Source organism: Lissotriton vulgaris, chromosome 10 (genome assembly GCF_964263255.1).
Source record: "Lissotriton vulgaris chromosome 10, aLisVul1.2, whole genome shotgun sequence".
Taxonomy (NCBI): Eukaryota; Metazoa; Chordata; class Amphibia; order Caudata; family Salamandridae; genus Lissotriton; species Lissotriton vulgaris.
Window position 1 is genome coordinate 871,862,044 of NC_141698.1, and position 21,476 is coordinate 871,883,519.

Genomic DNA, 21,476 nt, shown 5'->3' on the forward strand with positions numbered 1-21,476 from the left:
TTTTTGTCAAACTATGTTTTTTCAACAATAATAATTGTGTAACCCAATTTGTAACCTGATCTTAATGATTAATTCATTCTCCTCCTTCTGATTTTACACAATTATTTGTTCAAAAGAGACAATTGGGACACTATTTGAAGGTCATGGCTTTACCTGGGTGTCATCAAACTTCAAAAACCGGGGAGTACTGCTAATAGGATACCATGGCCTCAAACAACCTGAACCCCATCCGGGCCTCATGACTTCAACATAGTTTCACTTTGTTGATAAGCTTATTGGGATGCATCTCTGCATTGGGATAGTACAGAAACCGGAGAAAATTGTGAGCGGCATTGCAACCTGCCCCTCGAGTTTAATGTGTTCCTCTCTACAGAAGGATGAATACCCTGATACACGTGTCTGGAGCACTGGCTACAACAGCCATGGAGAATACTAAAGACTTTCCACTAAAGTGAGTGTTATATTATGCCCTAAATTTACCACAACGCATCTGCACAAATTGTGTGCTGGTAGTCCCTCTTTTTTGTCATTGGCTCGTTCGAGTTATTGGTCTGTCAATCTCATTGGGATGCACCTGCAGTCTGGGATTGGTACAGAGACCTGAGAAGACTGTGGGCAGCACCCAAAACATAATTGTCTGCTCCACCCATGCTTTTGTGCTTGGTCACTTTGTTAGATGGTCAGCAGTGCAGCTATCACTTTGGTGATGATTATAAGTGGTAAGATGGTTGTGGCCTCTGTTAGACCTGTCAGCCTTCGGGTGGTCTACCCCCAAATTTTCTGCCATCAACTATTTTTAGGAATTTGTTTATGTTGTCATTAGGACTCCGTACACTGTACAACTGCTAACCACTGCTAAAGTGCTTGTACTCACTTCCTAAAATATGGTAAAAATGGCTTACACCTGGTTGGTATATTAATGTACATAGAAGTCCATAATACAGTGGTGTACTATATACCGAGGGCCTGTAAATTAAATGCTACTAATGGTCCTGCAGCACTTATTTTGCCACCCACATAAGTAGCAGTTTAACAAATTTACCAGACCTGCCACTGTAGCATGAATGCCGTTTTAAACTGCTATGATGACTTGTCAATAAAACCCCACTTGCCAAGCCCTCAACTCCCATTATATTACATATAAGTCACCCCAAAGGTGGGCACTAGGTATCCCGTAGGTCACAGTGTGGTTTATTTTAAAGGTTGTACGTGTAATGTGATAAACAATAAAATAGATACACATAGATCAATAATTAACAAATATGAGGGAGACACTAATTAATTGTTTTCTATTTGTGGCAAGATAAATATTATAACTCATAGAGAAGGAACTGGGGGCACTATAAGATCCAGCAAATGTGCTCCTTCAATAATCAATACAAGAAGGTATGCAATTCCTTTAAAGGAGGGAGCAACAGGACTGGAATGTCCTCAGTCCAAGGTTATAGGAGGAATAAGGGATTCCCCCTATTAGAATTAGGGCTCTCACACACCTGGCTGGGTGTCATGCTTTATCATAGGGCATGCTCCTCTTCAGTTCGGCGCTGCAATACCTGACAGTCTCCCAATGAGGGGCTCCTTGCCGGAGATCTTTTATTCCAAAGTGTCTTTCAGTGCTGTGTGGGTATATGGCCTGGGTGTGCAGATGGATTTGAAGACAGTTGGTGCTATAAGTAGTCGATCAAAATGGGATATGGAGGTTCTCCAGAGAAACACTTTAATCAACGAGACCTACAACCCAATTGAAACAACAGGGCACACTGCTGAAATAATGGACAAGGGTGGCACAATTTTAAATGGTCAACATGTTTCTTGCCCGAATAGTCCTAAGTTCAAATGGCAATTTATCAGGATCCGAATACTAAAAAACTATCTACACAGTGGTTGGTTGTTTGGTAGTGTGACCCTGATTCACCAAACCTAAAACCTACAGTGAGGTACCTGAAGTTGAATGACGGACCTATAAAAATGAATTGTTATACATTAGACATGTAAAATATAGATGTAGTCAAGAATAATCCATGAAAAGCATGGAGTGTTCCCTAAAGGAATGGCATGCAATAAACACTTTGTGACCCCTTGTTAGTGCAAAGTGCAAGGCGTGTTAATTAAGAACGAGCTATAGTGGTTAGTTAGCTCAACATGAAAGTGTGGTGGAACAACCACCACCATGGTAGCAGAAATATTTTGACACTCACCTCATTGGGGTTGGCAGCAAACAACAACTCTCGGCAGGGAGGACCCTTGGAAGTACCTAGTGTCCAGAATTGAAGTCATGCAAAAGAAACATGAAGGTGTATTTTTAGCAATTTAGATGAGTCCAGGGAGGATAACAGGAGACAAGGACAGAGTGAAGTAGAACCGGGTGCTCCCGTTGTATCAGGAGTTAAAATAGGATACTCACGCTTGCAGAGTGGCAAGTGCACTGTAAGACCTACCCACTCCCTGCCGGAATCAGAGAGGTGAAGAGCGGGTACAGAGCTGCTCATTTAATACTCCATAGCGTGGTGAAAGTGGGTGGACACCGCCTGCAGCGTATATTAAACTGTCATGCAAAGGGCACATGGAAGAGTGGAATTGGGTGCCATCTTGGAGTGTATCATTTGGCCTTACTTTTAAATCTAACTTCTATTGCTGTGTTAAATGGAAAGGCCAAAATGGTCGCCATTTTGGAGCCATATGGCCTGAATATAAAGATAAAGTCTTTAAAGCTATATTATGTGCATTGTCTAAATTGGATCGGTGGCTAGCAATCCAAAGGAAAATCGCAACAGATGAGATGCAAAGTCAGTTTTATGGAATGGTGGTTGCGAAGGAGACCTATAAACATGTCAGTGCCTGTGGCGGGGCAGGGTGTTATAATTGAAGCATCAGTTAAGAAAGTCTCTTAACTCTAGATGACCCAGTAAACAGTACAGCAATCTACTAGTATGTACTGTATCAAGGGCCAAAATAATTGCCATTTTGGAGTATGCCACATGGTCTGGATATAGCGATAAAGTCTTTAACGCTATATTAAGTGCAGTGTCTAAAGTGTATCACGGACTAGCGATCCCAAAGAAAATCGCAATAGATGAAATGTAAGGTCAAAATAAGTATGTTTGAATAGTTGTTTCAAAGGGTAAATATAAACATGTCAATGGTCACGATGGGTCCGGGATGTTGTTGCACAGCATCCCTTAAGAAGGTTTCTTATCTCTAAATGACCCAGTAATTCGTGCAGAGATCTACAAGCTAAAAACCAGGGTGGGGTCAAGGTTATACAGTGCAAGTCGACCTAGTACATTATAAGAGAGTGTAGCAGTATGAATCCCTGTGGTAGAAAATCGGAAACCATAGGATTATGGTATGATGTAGAGTTGCAATCTACTAAAGGTCTAACCATAGTAGTATTGAAGAAATCTCCATGGTACACTGTAGTGTGTGTAGAGGCATAAATCCCTATATGGTGAAAGCTGGAAGCGTTGGATTATAAAATGATCATGATGCTGGTGGTTACTAGTAGGACAATATGTCATCTGTTATGCTCACTCCAAGGGATTTCCTCATTCAATCCCTGTTTGTCTGTTGAAAGTCAGTAAATCCATCTTTGTTCTTTTTGGAAGAAGACTTTTTTACTCATTTTGGGGTGTGCCTCGATTACCGCCCAACGTAAAGTGTCTGGAGTGTGTTTATTCTGATCAAAATGTGTGCACAACATGGTGTTCAGTTAATGGCAGTGAATGTTGCTACGATGTTCCATGATGCGGGTTTTGACCATCCTTGTAGTCATCAGGATGTAGTGTAGGTTACATGGGCATGTGATGGTATAGATGCAGTTGCTGGTGTTGCAATTGGTATGTGTCCTTAATTCCCATTCGAATGAGTATGTGAATTCAATCTCTTTTTTAACCTCCATCAATGTACAAACTGTACAGGACCCACAAGAATAGGTCTTGGAGGAGGCCCTATAAAAGTCTTTGTGGGTTAGAAGTGGTGAGACGTGGTCTAGTATGGACTAACATGTCTTTAAGGTTCTTGGTGCGTTTTAGTGAAAATTTAGGAGGCTGCAGATCCATTGTGCCGGTCTGCAACATACCCCATTGTTTCCTAATGATCTTACAAATTCTGTTGGAGTATGGAGTGTATATCGTTAAACAGGTTACAGTTTCTGTAGATTTTTCGGGTCGTTCCTCTAATAGTGCCTCATGATTATTATTCGTAGTTCGTATATTTGCAAGTGTAATGCTCCTTTTAGGGTAATCTCGACCACTCAGACTCTGAAAGTAGGTCTGCCTCTGTTTCGTAGTCTCCTACGGTACTGCAATTACATCGAAGTCTTAAGAATTGACCAAATGGGATGTTGTCTTTCAGGGCTTTTGGATGGTGACTACTGTTAAGGATAAGATAATTGTATACAGTTGTTTTTTTAAAGAATGTAGTACTCAGTCATCCATCTGTGAGTCTGATCATGAGGTCTAGGAATGGAATGTTTGTGTGGGATTTAGTAATAGTGAAACAAACAAAGGGATTCAGAGTAATAATCCATGTACAAAAATCATCACATCATGATTGTTCTCCCTTCCAGAGGATGAGGATATCGTCCATATACTGCCGCCAGAGTAGTAAGTTGGTTTATAGGGGTTGGACTCATAAAAGATCAGTCTTTTTTCAAATGCCGCCATGTACAGTCAAGCTACGCTCAGAGCGAACGTGCAACTGATTTTTTGATTCAAAGACATTTTACGTCAGCTCAGAGGGGGCACATTAAAAAATGAAGGGTATCAGGGTAAGCAAATCCCAATTGTCATTGCTCAGGGCATCCTCTATCACATCCAAAGTGGCTCTTTGAGGAATATTGGTGTAGAGGGCTTCTACATCTGTTGTGACCAGTACACCAATTTCACTGATGCCCTTATGGATTTTGGGAAGGATGTAAAAATTGGGCACTTTTGTTTCTTTTTTAACAAGAAACTCTTCTTTTTTGCTTACCCACCCATGGTTTTCTGCTGTGAAGACCATTGCTATGATAGTCGTGGTCAGGCGAGCAGTGGGATTGATGGTTGTTGGAGTGTAATATTGGCGGTTCGCCAGTTGCCGTTTACATTCAGTGAAGATGATCACTGTTGCCTCTCCTTTGTCAGCTTGTTTTATGGTAATGGTTGAGTCATTAGCTATGGAGTTAACAGCCGCAAATTCCAGTGAGGAAAGTTTGTAGAAGGGGCTAGAGGTCATTCCTCCTGAAACATCTTTTAGTACACCTTGTTTGAATGTAAGGATCTCATTAGGTACCATACTGCTGTTAGGAGTGAAAGTTGAAGGGTTATGAAGGCAAGTGTTGTAGTTACAGGGTAAAGGTTTGTCATGAAAGAACGCTTTTAGGCATATGTTTTGAAACCAATTGTGGAGTTCACAATTGTCATGGAACTTGTTCATTTTGGGTGTAGGTACAATACCAAGACCCATACTCAGGACCCTAGTTTCTGTCTCAGTGAGTTCTCTCGGGGACAGATTGACAATTAATTTCTCTTCCTGGGTTGGTTCTGGGTCTCCACTGAGTATTGTGGAGGTTCTTGCTTTTGAACTCTTTTTTGGTTCCCTCTTCTGCGACCTCTTCCTCTGCCCCAAACTCTGTCTGAAAAAGATGGGTTGTGGCCTTTGGGGAAGAATTGAGGTGGGCCTTGTGGAAACATTGGATATTGCCAGAAGGCAGGTCCCTGAAAAGGAGGTATTTGGAATACTGGTTATCCTGAACATGGGACCCTTCTGGAGCCATTCCTCCCCCAGCTCTCTGCCACCTTGACTTGGCAAAATAACCCCTTGCCAAGCTTTAAACTCATATTGTTATTTACATACGGACCACCTCTTAGGTAGGCACAAGGTATCCCTAACTATTTAGTGCTCATAGCCTGTTTCTTGGTCAAATGACTGGGTTTAGTAGGCAGTTGGACGTTGCTTATTACTCCCATACAGCCACACCATAGAGGGATTAAATGTCCCAGATGGGCCATCACCGGCAGGATAAGGTCGGAGCTGGGCACAGCCCCACTAGCAAATCAATAGTCTCTTCCCTACCTTCACATTAAGGGCGTGCTACCCCTTACGTGTTCATTCAGCCGGCCTTGAACCAGGGCTGGGGAGGCAGAAAACTCCAAGCACTTCAAAGTGAACTCTCCAGAAACTTATCCTGCTTCAAAGAAGGCAATAAGTATGACAATAGGACCCTCAGACTTACTCTTTAGTTCACTTTCTGTATGAGTAGAAGGACTCTAGGAATGCCTACTGCTATGTCCTGTTCTGTACTCCAGAGGACTGTTTTGCTGTACTTGGAAGGACTGCTCTCCTTATTGAAGCCTGCCTTTAGCCCTCAGAGGCCTGACCTTCTGCTTGAACCCTGTTCCACTGCGTGTACCCAGGACTACCAAAGTGACTCCAATTGGTAGTTGGCTGGCCTCCTGATCAGAGCATCTCGGACTGGATGGGTGCCAACCATCTTGAACATGCATGAGTGAATCCTAACCCCTCAAGTGGTGCCTCTCCAGACCTGGACCCTTGGAGGTGGTGTTAAAAATTTCCAGATGGCCAAAATCCAAAACTTGGGTTTTATAAACGTTTTGGCTAAATAGTGCTCTAAGAACCGAAAAGAGACCAGGGCCAAGTGTCAATCTGCCCAAGGTGCATTCCCCATCACCATGGCAGCTTCTGCTACTTTTCCTCTGCAGTAACAAATCCTGTTTGGCGGTCCTTCACTGAAGGGTTATCGGACATTGTGAGCCCTTGTTGGCTATGCCTCAAGCTTCGTCCTGCTGGACATTTTCGACTGCCAGAAAAGAGAAAGTAAGGTGATGATGCTGACGCTCCACACTGCTCTCAGGTGGAGCAAGTGACAGAGCGAGCAGGAGATGCCATGGGAGATCTCTCTCCCATCTGCCATGGGGTAATTGGAGGTGCTTCAGCAGTTTGGGAGCTGCCTGGCTTCATGGATTGCCCTGCCTGCCACACTAAGAAGTGCAGAGGTTCTGCTAGCACAGTGCCAAGAATTGCCACATGGAAGCGGCCCTGCTAGGTTGGGGTGCGACTTGTGTGACTGTTTAATTGACTTGCTGTTTCACCACATTTACTAGCCACCTCCTATAATTTAATGTTCCTCTAACTGTGGCTAGCTACCAGCATTGAACTTCTACCACATATGCACTGCTGGTCAACCAGCTTAGTTCTTCCTCAGGGCTGTAGGCCCTCTCTTGGCTTTCGGGGAATCATAGGTGGGACCATAGGCATTCTTGTGCCCCTCCCTGGTCATATGTGGCTCTCGACCGGACTTAGAGGATGTTTAGCAGCATCTATAAGAGACAAAAGTTATGCCATAACAAGGGGGTGTGGCATTAGTACCACACAATAGTAGCAAGCTCTCCAGGTTGCGGGATACCCTCACCTGGTATCTTTTACATCTGACTGCATACTTTTTGAGTGCTACTGAGAAAACATGATGGCAAAGAAACTTCAAATCAGGACAATTCTCTCGAAAAAAAAAAAAAAAAATATATATATATATATATATATATATATATATATATATTCGATTAAGTTTTAGGGGGAAGGGTAAATAACATGGTTTATGAATAGATTTAAGCCATCTAAAAGCTCTTTATAGAAGAAGATCAAGCCATCTCAGAGCCTGCTAATAAAGGGGAGGAACCCCCTACTCAAGCTCCTGAACTGGGGAAAAGCATCGTAGTGTATCTAATTTTCAGAAGACAAGACAAAGGGAAAAATACGGCCCCAATCATACAGGAAGGTAATCAGAAGCCTGGTAGGAAAAAAGATAAGGAAGAAACGTAAAAAGGAAGTTGAGAAGGATAAATAAAAGAGGGTAAAGAAGAGTCTTTGTCTTAATCTTTATTCGATCAGCCAAAAGTAGATCATAAAAGATACACAAAAAGAAATAAGTGAAAAGAAACAAATGAGAATGCTAAAAACATCAACAATAAAATTCAAAAATTACTACATACAAAAAAAGATAACAATGCGTTGTTCAAATAGGTTTGCAACTCCTAATAAACGCTATAAGAAAGATAAAGTACAATAATTCAGAAATTATATCATACTAAAGATCCAACAATCCATAAAACATGTAGCTCTCTGTACAATAAAAATGTAAAACCTCCTTCTTAGAGCTAAAGTGCACTTGAAAAAACTAGCTACCAAGTGACTGTATCTTGAACGTATAGTTGTTAAAGAAGAAGTGAGCAGCCTAAACCTTAGAGACTTTCTCTGCGCAGCAATGGTAATAGAAACCTGCTTGTGAACGACATACAGTATCGACAAAAGAATACAAAATACTGTAAGGTTTGACTAGAATACACATACATGGGCAAGTACCAATGGTGGCTGAGGAATATTGGCCCATAACAAAGAAAAGAACATTGCCAGTAAGGTTCTCTTGTACACATTGTTAACATATAATAAATAAGGGGCAATCGTTGGCACGGTCAGAATGATAAAATGATCCCTAACCGTGGGTTTGGCCACTTTCATTAGTTCTCTAGAAGCCTGTCTGTGCTTGACATAGCTATCCTGTACCCAATGTTTATCCTTTTTCAAGATAATCTCCTGGTGCTCATACAAATATGGACAGCCAAGGGCCGAAAATCAATACATGATATATTTTAGCCATGGGATGGCCAGTCGGCGCTCTCAAGACAGTCAATCTCGAATAACTGCCCAGTTAAGGTCAGCTTCCTTATTTGACCATAATGAATACCATCAAATCAAAGCCGCAGCATTCATGGTATCCTGCAGGTACTCCATGCCTAGCTCCTGGTGCTCCAACTGCATGACACCCATGTCCTTGTATCCCCAAATACCCCTTCAATAAGTTAAAATTGGCAGACGTTTTCTGTTGTATAGGTCCATAAATGGGGCAATAGGCTTTTTACTAATGGTTGTGGTGAGCAAAAAGGTAGTGCCTACAGCTCGAGTGTATCCAATAATCCCGTTGCTGATGCAGAGGGACCAGGAACAGCTCTCAGCGAAGTCCATACCCAGGTAAGAACATACGCTTACCCTATCTAATTTCTTGCCATCAATATTTAGGGTAAATTTTTTGGTATTTCTGGGACCGCAAACCATTGTGAATGTTTTATTCAGGTTTGTCTCCAGGTCCAGACCTCTTATAAATCTAACATAGCTGGAAATTAAACTCTTGAGGCCATTGGCCGTCTTTGCCAGAAGAACTGCATGATCTGCGAATAGAAGCCAGGCACGTTTTGCTCAACATAGGGCACATAGACCCGACAGATACCAATACTCTTTCCAGATCATTTGTTTAGAGCAAAAAGAGAATCGGAACAAGGACGAATCCCTGACGAACCCCATGCTCAAATCTAAACTGTTCAGTGCGTTCACTAGCATTACCAAATCTTACAGATGTGGTGAGATCATTATGTAAAAGTCTCAGGATTGAGACTAAATCCCCATCGACACCCATCATCTCTAAAATGGACCACAACTTGGATCTGCATACACAATCAAAATCGCTCGACTGATCGGCATCCTTTGCAAATGTATATTTTTCCATAATAATAATGGAGATTGAGGCACAGTTCAATTGTCCCAAGTCCCTTTCTAAACAATTACTTAGTTTGAGATAGAATGTTGTTTTTATTTATCTAGACAAGGAGGCGATCCAAGACTACTTTCCCAATGATTTTTGCTGTAGAGTCTAGGAGTGAGATCGGGTGGTAACACTTTACATCGTGGGCATTTCCCTTTTGAAAATGGAGATGATGATAGAGGTGTGCAACGATGAAGGTACGCCCAAACAGCACACAGAGATAAAAGCGCAGTTGAGGACAGGGGTCCAAAACCCCTTGTTTTCTCTGAATATATCAAGAGGGACCCTGTCCGTACCCGGTACCTACTTTCACTGCCTGTCAACAACTACCGTAAAACCTCCTCCTCACTAAATTCAGGGTTTAGGCAAAAGACTTCAGTCAATGGCCCTTCATCAACAGCCCTGTTGCCATTAGCATACATCCTAGAAAAATGAGCCAACCAGGCCTCTGCCATAATATGAACCGTAACTATATTTTGGGGGATCGAGGGAGATAGAACTGACTGCACTGCCTTTCAACAGCCTTGAGAATCTTTAAGCTGACAAGCTCTAACTATAGACTCCCATTTCTCCTCCATCATGGTTGATTTTCTTTAGTAAATAATCAACTGAGGAGGGAGGAGGAATTGTTTATCGTCCATTCATTTCCCCATTTTTAATATTTAGGTAATCAAGTGGTGGAATGGACACTTGTAACAGCTGGACCTTTTGGTTAGCATGGATCACCCTCATAAACGCTATGTTGTTAGAATGCGGTATATTACTGTACTCCGCCCCACATTAGCGTTGTAGCATTATCATCGGATGTCCAGTTTTGTGCTGTATGCCAGCCTCACCAAGAGGCAACCTCAGATTCTGGCAGCAGTGTCCAGAGAAGAAAAAATAAAATATAAGGGAAAATGTTGTTAAAAAACAAAACTTACCCTGAAGAGGACTTTATTGAAAGGTTAAGTCTGTCCTTAAAAAAGTGGTGGGTATAGGTTTGGGAACAAGTTACTGGATCTCACTATACCACTTTATGAATAGCGTCGACATGTTTCAGCTCCTTAGTGCCCAGCCGGGTCTATGGAGCCTTCGTCAGGACAAACACTAATTGTGAAGTAATTGGCAGTGTCGTATTGTGAACACTGAGTTAATTGCTCTCAAATCTGTAGGTAAAGAAAAAAGAGGAAAAAACAAGCAAGTATATGCAGAAAAGCTTATTCAAATACATATCAGCACAAATTCATATGATACAAAAAAATTCTTTTTGTGGATTTAAAGCTTATCTTAAGCTCATATTTCAGAAAAATGGTTTGGCAGAGGACATCCTGTTTTGCCTAAGTCTACTGAGAAATCTCGACAGAATCACAAGACATTAACCAAAGTGGTTGTCATATAGTGGTGTTATGGCTGTTGTTATTGGTACACAAATACTTTGAAAACAGTGGCAATCTATTGGTCAAAAGATCAACTGTGTACTGCCTTTGGAGTTAAGGATAATACTCGCTGTCTAGTGCCACGAGGCTAATTTGTAGAAAACAACATTGACCAATTTCTGGATTTTATTTTAAAAAAATGGTCGTTCTCATTATGTTGTTAATGTACTGACAAGCATACGGTTATCACCATCCCTACAAATGGAGATGTCATTTCAAAAGGCGGGTTATTGGGAACTAGCACCAAAGTGAATGGGAACTAGAGTGACTATCTGTTAAGGCTAGAATATGAATAATCTCACACGGAATACGTGGTCAGACAGACCCTCGAAAAAATACATTTGTTTCCGCTCTACATACCTTTTTTTGAGAGTACGTATTGCCTCAACGGGGTAAATGCTACCGTTATGGTTTAAAGCTGAAAAAAAGAAGAAAAAAGGGGTAAAAAAAGTCAAAGTAGAGAGCTTAATGGCTCCGTGCAAAACTCCTTCTATTTAAAAAAGAGCCGTGACTGGTCAGATCGGAAGACGCCAAACTTACCCACACGTGTAAAGTTAACCGCTGCTTGTGCTGACTCTGCCCCCGGATACCATGATGGGTGTGTTCCTAGTCGTTTTATCCATCGGCAGGGTAAAGGTAGAGATGGGACTGTGAGGGGGTTTCTAAACTCTCACTAAACTTTATTAGTGGAGGACATAAACAAAGGACACGGACATTATTAACATTATTAACATTGGGCTGATCAGCCCGTGTTTTATTAACGGTAACTCACATTAAAATTTTGCATTATGCATTAAACATCTGTACAAAATGATGCCAGTCGGGTTAACAAATAATTCACCAATGTTAATAATGTCCGTGTCCTTTGTTTATGTCCTCCACTAATAAAGTTTTGAAGACTCTTGACTTTGTGCTATTGGATGATGATTTTGTTTTAAATAGATCTTCTTTGTTGTATTTTCTGGCTCAAATACAACAGTTGAATATGATTAAGAGTACTGACATAAAACTGGAAGAATATTTTTTAATTTTGGGTTGGAAAAAGTCAAGGGTTACCTTCTATTCGCTCATATTTGTCAATCTAATAATGAAAAATTGTGAATGTTTTATTTCAAAAGAGGTTCATATAATATCATGCCTTCCAAGATCTTGTAGGTCAACGGTAAATAACTACAATGATAGGAATAGATTTACACCCTCTTAGATAATGACATAATCTCACATGAGGAGCTGGTGCGCAATGCACAGTTAACTGTAGTTTCTTGGAAAGGGGGTTGCCCACTAACTAAACTTTCTGACTGCACCCTCTTCAGCAATAAAATGGGTGTGGAAGCTCATCACCGCAGACTCGCTCACCTCTCATTTCCCCCTAAATGGCCAAAGCATTTTAAGGACACCTTCCATGCAGGCAGAGGCTGGACTTCTACACTCTGAAATCACTCTATGCATGGGACCTGTTTGACCCAGACTAATAAACAAACCGAACAGGAAAATACCTTCAGAAAAATGGTATTCACCATAACTTAATCTATTAAAAAGAAAATGTAAAGCACTAGAACACATGTGGAGATTGTATAAGGAATCAATCAATCAATCAATCAATTAGGGGGATTGTAAGTGCACTACTCACCTCTGGGGGTCTCAAGGCGCTGGGGAATCTGTGTAGCTAAAGAGTAAGGTCTTGAGAGTCTTCCTGAAAGTGCTCTTCGAGGGGGCATGTCTGAAGTCTGCTGGGAGCTTGTTCCAGGTCTTGCAATGTGGGAGAAGGATCTTCCACCTGCCCTGGCTCTGTGGATGCGCAGGGTTTTGGCTAGAGCGAGGTTAGAGGATCTGAGGTTTCTTTGGGCACGTGGAAGTTTATTCTGTCTTTGAGGTATTTGGATCCGGTGTTATGTAGGCATTTGTAGGCATGGATGAGGATTTTGAAGGTGACTCTTTTCCCTACAGGGAGCCAGTGGAGCCTTCGTAGATGTTGGCTAATATGTTCGTGCTGGCGGATGCCCAGGACGAGTCTGGCGGCGGTGTTCTGAACCGTCTAGAGTTTGCTGAGTAGGGATTTGTTGTGCCAGTGTAGAGTGAGTTTCCATAGTCCAATCTGCTGGTGATGAGTGCATGGGTGACCATCTTCCTTGACTCAGGGGGATCCATTTGAAGGTTTTGCGGAGGATGCAGAGATCGTGAAACAGCTGAAGGTGACTCCGTTGACCTGTCGGGTCATGGTGAGTGATGAGTCGAGTACGATGCCGAGGTTTCTGGTGTGGTCCAAGGGGGTCGGTGGGCTTCCATGGGTGGTAGGCCACCAGGTGTTATCCCATGCTGAAGGGTTGATTTCAAGAACAAGGACTTCTGTTTTCTCAGTGTTGAGTTTTAGGCAGCATTTGGATATCCAGACTGCAACGTCCTGCATTGCTTTCTGGAAGTTGAGTTTGGCAGTGGTGGGGTCTTTGGTGAGGGAGAGAATGAGCTGGCTGCCAGTGCACCAGAGAGCCGCGTTCAAACTCATGTGCTATGCACATAGAGCACTACACATACATTTACTTGTCTTCTGGTTAATTGAAACAGTAGGTCAGATAACACTTGCCACAGTAATGCCTATCCAAGTGGCAGGGCATGAAAACTCCAGCACCACACTCTTCAGATAGACACTGGCGGCTCAGATGGCCCAGATGGTGAATCTTTCCATTCTCGTCAAACTTGTAATATTTAAGCACAGCAAGTTTAACCTTCTTTCTCTTATGCTTGTTTTTTTTGTGAGTGGTGTAAGACTTCTTATTTCTTTTCTTTGCACCACCATGAAGTCTTAGTACAACATGAAGAGTAGATTACTTTTGAATGTTGTAATCAGACAAAGTGCATCCGTCTTCCAGCTGTTCGCCAGCAAAAATCAGTCACTGCTGATCAGGAGGAATTTCTTCCTTATCCTGAATTTTAGCCTGCACATTTTCGGTTGTGTCAGAAGGTCCAACCTCTAGGGTGATGCTTTTGCCCGTCAGGGTCTTTATGAAGATCTGCATGGCGGCGGCTCCACCTCCTCCCAATGGCATATGGCGAGAAAAGGACCTCCTTTGCACGCTACAGGGTTTTCCGGAGGCCGACGCAGGTTGCACATAGAGCACTGCACAAGCTCAGCCCTCGAATTCTACGGGACAACATTTATTTCTACACTCCCACATGACAACTGAGGTCTTGCAACCTCACTTTGGCCAAAATTAGACATATCAAGAAAACCAGAGTAGGAGGTTGACCCTTCTCTAAGCTGGCAGCCGTTCACTGTAACAAACTCCCCCTAGACCTTCGCTACAGAGCTGATTATTTGCCATTCAGAAAGAAGCTTAGAACAACACTTTTCCCAAGGTGGTAAACAACGATACTCATAGCCGGCACCTTGGTTCCCTCCTCCCAGTTTACCGGGTCATTGCACACTATCATACCAGAACAATGCTTTCTAGTGCTGTTAAATCCCTAGGGATGATTGATGCTCATACCTAATACAAATAACGCAGGGAGTAGAAGGGTATTCCTTGTAAAGAAGAATTTAATTCCTGAGCCAAGTGATGATGATTTGCTGCAGTTGCAGTGGTTGGCAGGAGCCCCAAAATATAACGGTTGTAGGCCAACCCCATTGAGCCAATCTGTTTAACAATCTGATTAATATTTTGACCTGGAAGCAAGCTGATCCAAAGTGTTGAGAAAATTCTGAATATTGGCCTAATGAACCTAAACATAAAATGTATACAAGAGAGATGGGTAACTGAAACACTTGAGGTAAAAGACTACTTTGTTATTAGCAGCCCCTGAAAAGAAGTCTAGAAAAGGGCATACTAGTGGTAGCATAGCCACATTGTTGAGCACTACTTTGTCACAGTCTTTTAAAGTGTTCGATCATCCTTCAAAGATACCTCCTTGTATACTCTTTTGTAATAACAAAGGGAAATATTATCCCATTCCCCAGCTAATGTTGGCGAACAAGAGAAATGAGAAAGTGGCATTGTGAATGGCAAATTCCTCCCTCAAACTAAATGAAGACAAAACCAAGCTGATAACAACTTTACCCCACATATAATGTTAGGTTAGGTTAGCTATGGACCTGCTCCTATTCCCTCCTCCCCTATAAAAAGCCTGGTGATGTTGTTGGAGAGATCTTTAAAAATGTAAGCCCTAGCCAAAAAACTGACTATATCATGCTTTGCCATGTTGAGAAGCCTACAAAAAAATCCTGGTCCTTCTTCCTTTACAATTAAGGAGAATTAAGTTCCTGGTGCTCATTCTCTCCCACCTAGACTATGATACCTCCTTATATATGGGATCTCCAAAATCGGTTATCAAGATACTCCAAGTGGTTTAAAATGCTGTGGAAAGGAACATTTACAAGTTATCCAAACACTCTTCTGTGAACAATGCCTTGTCTTCCCAGGCACTGGCTCCCAGTGGAGAAATGGATATAAAACAAGGCTCTCTGCATGGCCCATAAGGGTATGAACCATAGAGGACCCCCATCTGATCAGTGCTCTCTTATTAGCTTATGTCCCCAACAAAAGTTTAAGATCCTCAAAGGTAGGTCTCCTGCATTTGCCATGAATCTACAGATCCAGATGGGGTGGCATTTTATTTTCCTATCTGACCCGCAAGTTATGGAATTCAATACCTAAAGAAGAAAACCTAATGAGGCTAAGTTTAGAAAAATGGTTAAAACTTGGCCAGTTAGCTGGGCGCTAGTTTTAGATGATGGATGCACAATTGATTCATGCAGCGCTCGGAAGCCTCTGGTTAGCTAAGTGTGTTATGAATTCACATAAGATAAGACATGTATATATCACCTGGTAAAGAGACTGACTCACTCTTAAAAGATAGTTTCTATTTTATTAAATCAATTGCCTATAAGGTACAGACAAGTAATATAATTGCATTTGGTGGCCTCAATGCCACTTTCTCCAATCATACTATAAGACTTTTACCTATGATAAAAGAGGAAGACTTGAATAGTCCAAGAGTGTGCTTCCCATTGTGGTCCAGAGTAAACAAGAGAGGTTCTCCACTGCTGCAATCATGTAGGGTGTTAGTTGTCATCATTGTGTATGGTAGAATAGAGGCTGACATCCCTGCTCATCCAACCCATAGAATGTCCAATGGTTCAATAATTAATAATAAGTGGAGTGATCTTAGTATTCTATCTTTCTCCATTGAAGGTAAACTTGAAGCTATTTGTCATTGACAAATTGAAGAGGAGGAGCAGGTACAGTTAAAGGCTACTGTTGGTAGGGTGTCATGGAATTCAGAAAATAAACTATACTTAATTAGCAATCTAAGAAGAGCAGTAGAGACAATTCCTGCATGAGGTTGGTTTTCAGCAGATTCTTTTACAAAAGAAATGCATAAATGTGTAAGGGGCAAATCAACAATGTCAGAGAATGCCTGTCATAAATCCGTCATGCAGGGTAAGACTTTAAATAAGGGTTATACTCTCAATAGGTTAATTAATTAATTAATTGCGGGTTTCTAACGCGCTAGAATCGACTCCCGAAGGAGTATCTCAGCGCCATAGACCGCTGGGGAACCCGTCCTGGCTTTCCCTGTGAGATGGTCCCTACTGGGTATCTCCCAGGTGAAACCAGGCATCCCCGGCGTTTGTGGGGGGCCGTGGTGGAGATGAAGCTAGCTAATGCCCAGAGTTGCAGAGTGTGATCCCTGGTTAGAGTAGGCACCGAGGTGGGAATTATTGAGTCCACGACCCTGCCGCGTCGGGAATTGAACCCGGGTCCCGGGCCGTCCTCTGCTCCTGGGTCTGCCGCCTCTAACCAGTGAGCCACACCACTCCACTGATGATCAAACTATCAAGACATCAATTTATCTTTTATTCAAAGGAAGGAAATAAAATAATAAACAGTCTTAGTAGGAGGAGAAAAAGATAGCTATTGACACAAAAAATATAAGATGCCGATAGGAGATGGGTAGCAATTGCAGAAGCGGTCAAGCATATAAATTGTAGCTGCTTCTGAAATATCATTGGGGAATGCAGTAGTAGCACATGTAAGCTCAAAATTAACAACTTCTCTAGTGAAGATTGCAGCAAGTATACCTCCTCAATGTATGTTTCGATTAGCATACGGGACCTTTTAATGGCCTAAAAACTAACCTGACTCCCCTAAAGCCCTAAAAAGGACTCAATCCCCAGAACCTTAAAAAAGCACCACAATACCCCCAAGCCCTAAAAGCTACCCAGACCCCCCTGAGCTCTATAAACTACACTGATCCCCCAAGTCCTGAAATGTTCCCTGCCCCAAGCCCTGAAAACATCCCTGACTCCCAGCCCTAAAACCCCAAACTGCCCAACCCTTAAAAACTATCCCCCCACAACCTGGCCCCATACCCACTTAGCTCACTGCATCCTGTCCTGATCCTTACTGTTCCTGGGCTCACCCATCCCAGCATCTAGATCGCTCATATAACTTAACCACACATATGCATGGTTAAGACCTATGTGTGGTTAAGGCAAGCGCGGTTGCATTTGCGGGGAAACTGCATGCATGGCTTAGCCCGCATTGTAAAGGTTGTTTCCCAAGCATTACACTTTGCCACAGTAAATCACATAATTCAGGGATTCACTCACTTGTGCAACAAATTCAAATTAAAAAAATCAAAATTTGACTATCTTAGTGTCCTGTTCTTGGGATATGAGTTGTAAAATGAAGCAAAAGCTTAGCAACACATTTTTTAGAGAAGTGTGCACTTTTTCTATAAATAGGCTACAATCACTTTTAGGTTTCCTGAATTTAGCCTGATCATACATACCAGATTACGGACTAGCGGTTAAACCGTTTTATGAACGGATTCATCCAGACTTCACACACACACATAGGACACCAGATATAATTATATGTATTCATTTAATCAATGTAACAGCACAATGTATGAACTTTTATTTCTTCACCATTCTTGAAATGATGATTACTCTCTTTTGCTTCCTTTTATTAATAATTGTGGCACACATTTTCCACAAGAATATTACTGCCTAAATAAATGTTTGAAGTGACAATTCTATATTTTGTGTGCTTCCTCTGTGCATGCCTGAGTTACTAACAAAAGGTTTAGATCTGTTTGCACAATTTACTTGGGAAATCAGGGTTGTCATGTTATGAGACTGCACATCATCCAGTATTTTGTAAGGTTTATGGTTACAGATGGTGCACTGTAAGCTAGCCAGGACTAAGGTCAATAAATCCTGATGGTGTGCACATACTCAGTCATGCAAAGTTTATGTTGTCTAAATGCACTTTCTTACTGATATATGAACTGTAAGACAATCTGAAGGTAAGCTCTGACCGGGCCCAATCCACTTCTTGTATCCTACTCGCACTCCATCGTGATCAGCCATATCTTTTTACTTTGATCTGGTGTCCCATGACTAGATATCTGAGATTGGTGCTTCGTTCCTTTAGGTACTAATATTTACATTAAACTTTAAAAATTGATTACTCCGGTTGAACTGATTGGATTTCTGTCATTTTGGTGTAAAAAAAATTACTCTGTTTTTTTAAATTGGTGTGGGATTTTTACTCGTGTTGTATTTTCACTCTATTACTGTTTGTGTGCTGCATAGATACTTTACACCTTGCTTCTAAGTTAAGCCTGACTGCTTTTGTCCAACCTACCAGAGGGTTAAGCACAGGTTAATTTACTGACGTTTGTAGTTCACGCTCACATGGATTTTGCCTGTGGATTAAGCAAGGTTAATGCCCCACTCAGGCAGCAGTCCAATTTCTCACAGCCCCACAGCATAATCACTTGCTAGGTATTCTTCCCATCCCCAGCACTACTACTGTTTTTTGTAAAATCTTGAGTAAAGTACAAGCTGACATGATAGCTGCAAAAGACTTACACATATGTGTAAACACAACAAACTTATTTGTCACATTCTATGATGTTGACACTGTACCAATTGCATTTAAATTGCACTTATATACAAATGCCGAAATGTGTTTTGCACCAACAGAAAAAATACTGACTCTAGTACAGACAGCTGAAGTGAAAGAAAGATCATTGGCTCAGGGAAAACGCATAAATGTGGTAACCCTGATTCCAGTGTTAGAGGCAGTGACAAAAACCAGTGTCCTGCCGCAAAAGCCTTACATCCTAGATGGGCCATCTCACTTACAGCAACAGATGTAGATTATGTCTTTGACTCTACATTACAAACACAAGCAGACCTACAATATGAACAAGAATATCCTTGGCCAAGTGAAATAATGCTTCTAGATCATTATCACGTACTAATTTATACTGATGGTTCTGCCTAGTGGGAAAAGTATACCAATAAAAATAAAATGAGGAATGGAGAATTCCAACTTCTTAAAACATTCACACATTTACAAGGTGACTGCACTGAACAGCTGGCTGAACTGAAAGATCTAAATCATGAACTTGAGAATACTTATTCTGAATTCCCCACAGTTCTAGTGTGTGAATTGTAATATAGTGTCCAGTCGTATAATGAGTATGTACACTATTGGAGCGAAGATGGATTCAGAGATTCTCCAGGGAACACTATCAAGCATAAAATGCTTTGGGGACTGGTGGCAAACCTTAAATCAAGATTGTCACAAGCACGTTATTCACGTGCTGAGCCACCAACGTACAGGAATACAAATGGCAGGGAATTATTTGGCTGATCAGGCTACATAGGTGACAGTGCAAACTGCTGTTGAAGCTGCAGTAACATGTTCTAACACAAGGATAGATGGAGACATTGTTAGCAGTGGATTCCTGCTCTCAATTTCTATGGGTATGGCCACAGCGATTAGCTGACGCTCAGACTGTTACAAAAGATTTGCAAGTCCTCATCAGCATATATGCAGTGCATGCATTCAATACAGGCATTCAATACAGGCCAGGGCCCAACATTTACCTCTAAAGATTACAGGGATACCATAGGTGCATTGGGTATGCATGTGCACTATTCCCCAGCCCTACCATCCCAAGGGAAAAGCAGTATTGGAAAGGAAAAACCATGACTTAAAGCAGTCTTTAACAGCTAGAGTATTAGTTTCAGGCCCAGGTCGCAGTTGGGTCCACCACCTGTATGGGGTAAAGAGAGCCTTAAACAATCTGCCAAGAAGATCCTTTAGGGGTCAGACTCCCTATGAAGTCCTGTTTGGAGTTAAGATGTGGTTTGCAGACCTTGACAGTCCTAGTACAGTGGCAGAGGAAATGCTTATTTGATATCAGTGAATGTTTGGCTGCTTACAGGAACTGAACGACTTTCAAGATGAGGACGAGGAGAGCAACAAGCTACAGAAATGTTCTACCAGAGGCAAAGTACAGGGAGTACCAGCAGTTCCTTCCTGGCTTCAAATGATCAGTGATCTAGTGCAGAAGAATATTGTTGACAAAAAGAAATGGGCCTGTTCCTATCATAATATTGAAGGTACCAGAATTGTGCTTTAACCAGCCCTTGCTGGAAGCAAACACAATAATTATGTTTCTCTAGTTCTCAACAAACCACACAATGTGGCCGGTTCTACATAGGGCTCCTTGGATGTTAACTTCCTACTTTCTGTACCTTACAGGTGATTCTGTTTTAACCAACACTGATGTTTCTTTTCCCCAGCTGGGGACATCTGACACTGAAGTTTTGCTACTTCACGTCAGTAAGTATTGTTTATTGTTTGATTACTTAAAATCATGACAATTAGAATAAAAAACAAGTAGGAAAACACTGTTCATCTTAAATGCAACAGAAAAAAGTAAAAAATAGTAAAAGGATGCAGTGGTACAAAATATTTAAAAGGTGAGCAAGAAACAAGCACAAATATGTTAAAACATAATAACCTTGTTGATGGGTGTACGACCTAGCCTTAACCTTCAGTAAAACAAGCAGAGGCACCATTGATAAGTGCCCCGAGATATATTAAAGAACACAGGAATCCCGTTTTTTTATAGATGTACAAATTACCACGATGGTTCTTGTAAACCAGCAGATGTAAATTTTTTGCAAGTTTTAATGAAAAATTTCATGAACCTGACGTTAAGCATCATATTGTTGAGATTCAATGCTGCTATAATGGCTTGCTGGCATGATCGAACTCCGTGTTTGATCCATTCGCACCACAACAAACTCCTTTTGTCGTTAAGAAGTGCGGGGCAAACCCACACCACCAGCTCAATTAATTCTGAGTGATGACCGCAGCCACTATATTTAATGTAATCATTTGAGCGTCGCCATGTTGGCTGATGTTTTAAAAAGGGCCATTTGCCCATCCTCAGTACCATAAATCTTTTCTTCCAGACGGCTGCATAAAAGCTCGAAAGATAGTGGGCCACTGATCTGGGTTTGAGCTCCGCGGTTATGGACCAGGCTTTTACACTTGTTGTTCTTTATTTTCGTTTACACAGGTGGTTATTAGATAAATGTCTATCTCCTGCATATTTTTATATATTTTTTTAGGTTTAGTTGTCGCTTTTCTATGCAC

At 41.6% G+C, this 21,476-nt stretch overlaps 1 pseudogene; it reads right to left on the bottom strand.

The window, feature by feature from the left end:
- Nucleotides 1-13,544: 13,544 nt before the first annotated feature.
- On the bottom strand, nt 13,545-14,041 carry LOC147688928 (ubiquitin-ribosomal protein eS31 fusion protein pseudogene; annotated as a pseudogene).
- Nucleotides 14,042-21,476: the final 7,435 nt, after the last annotated feature.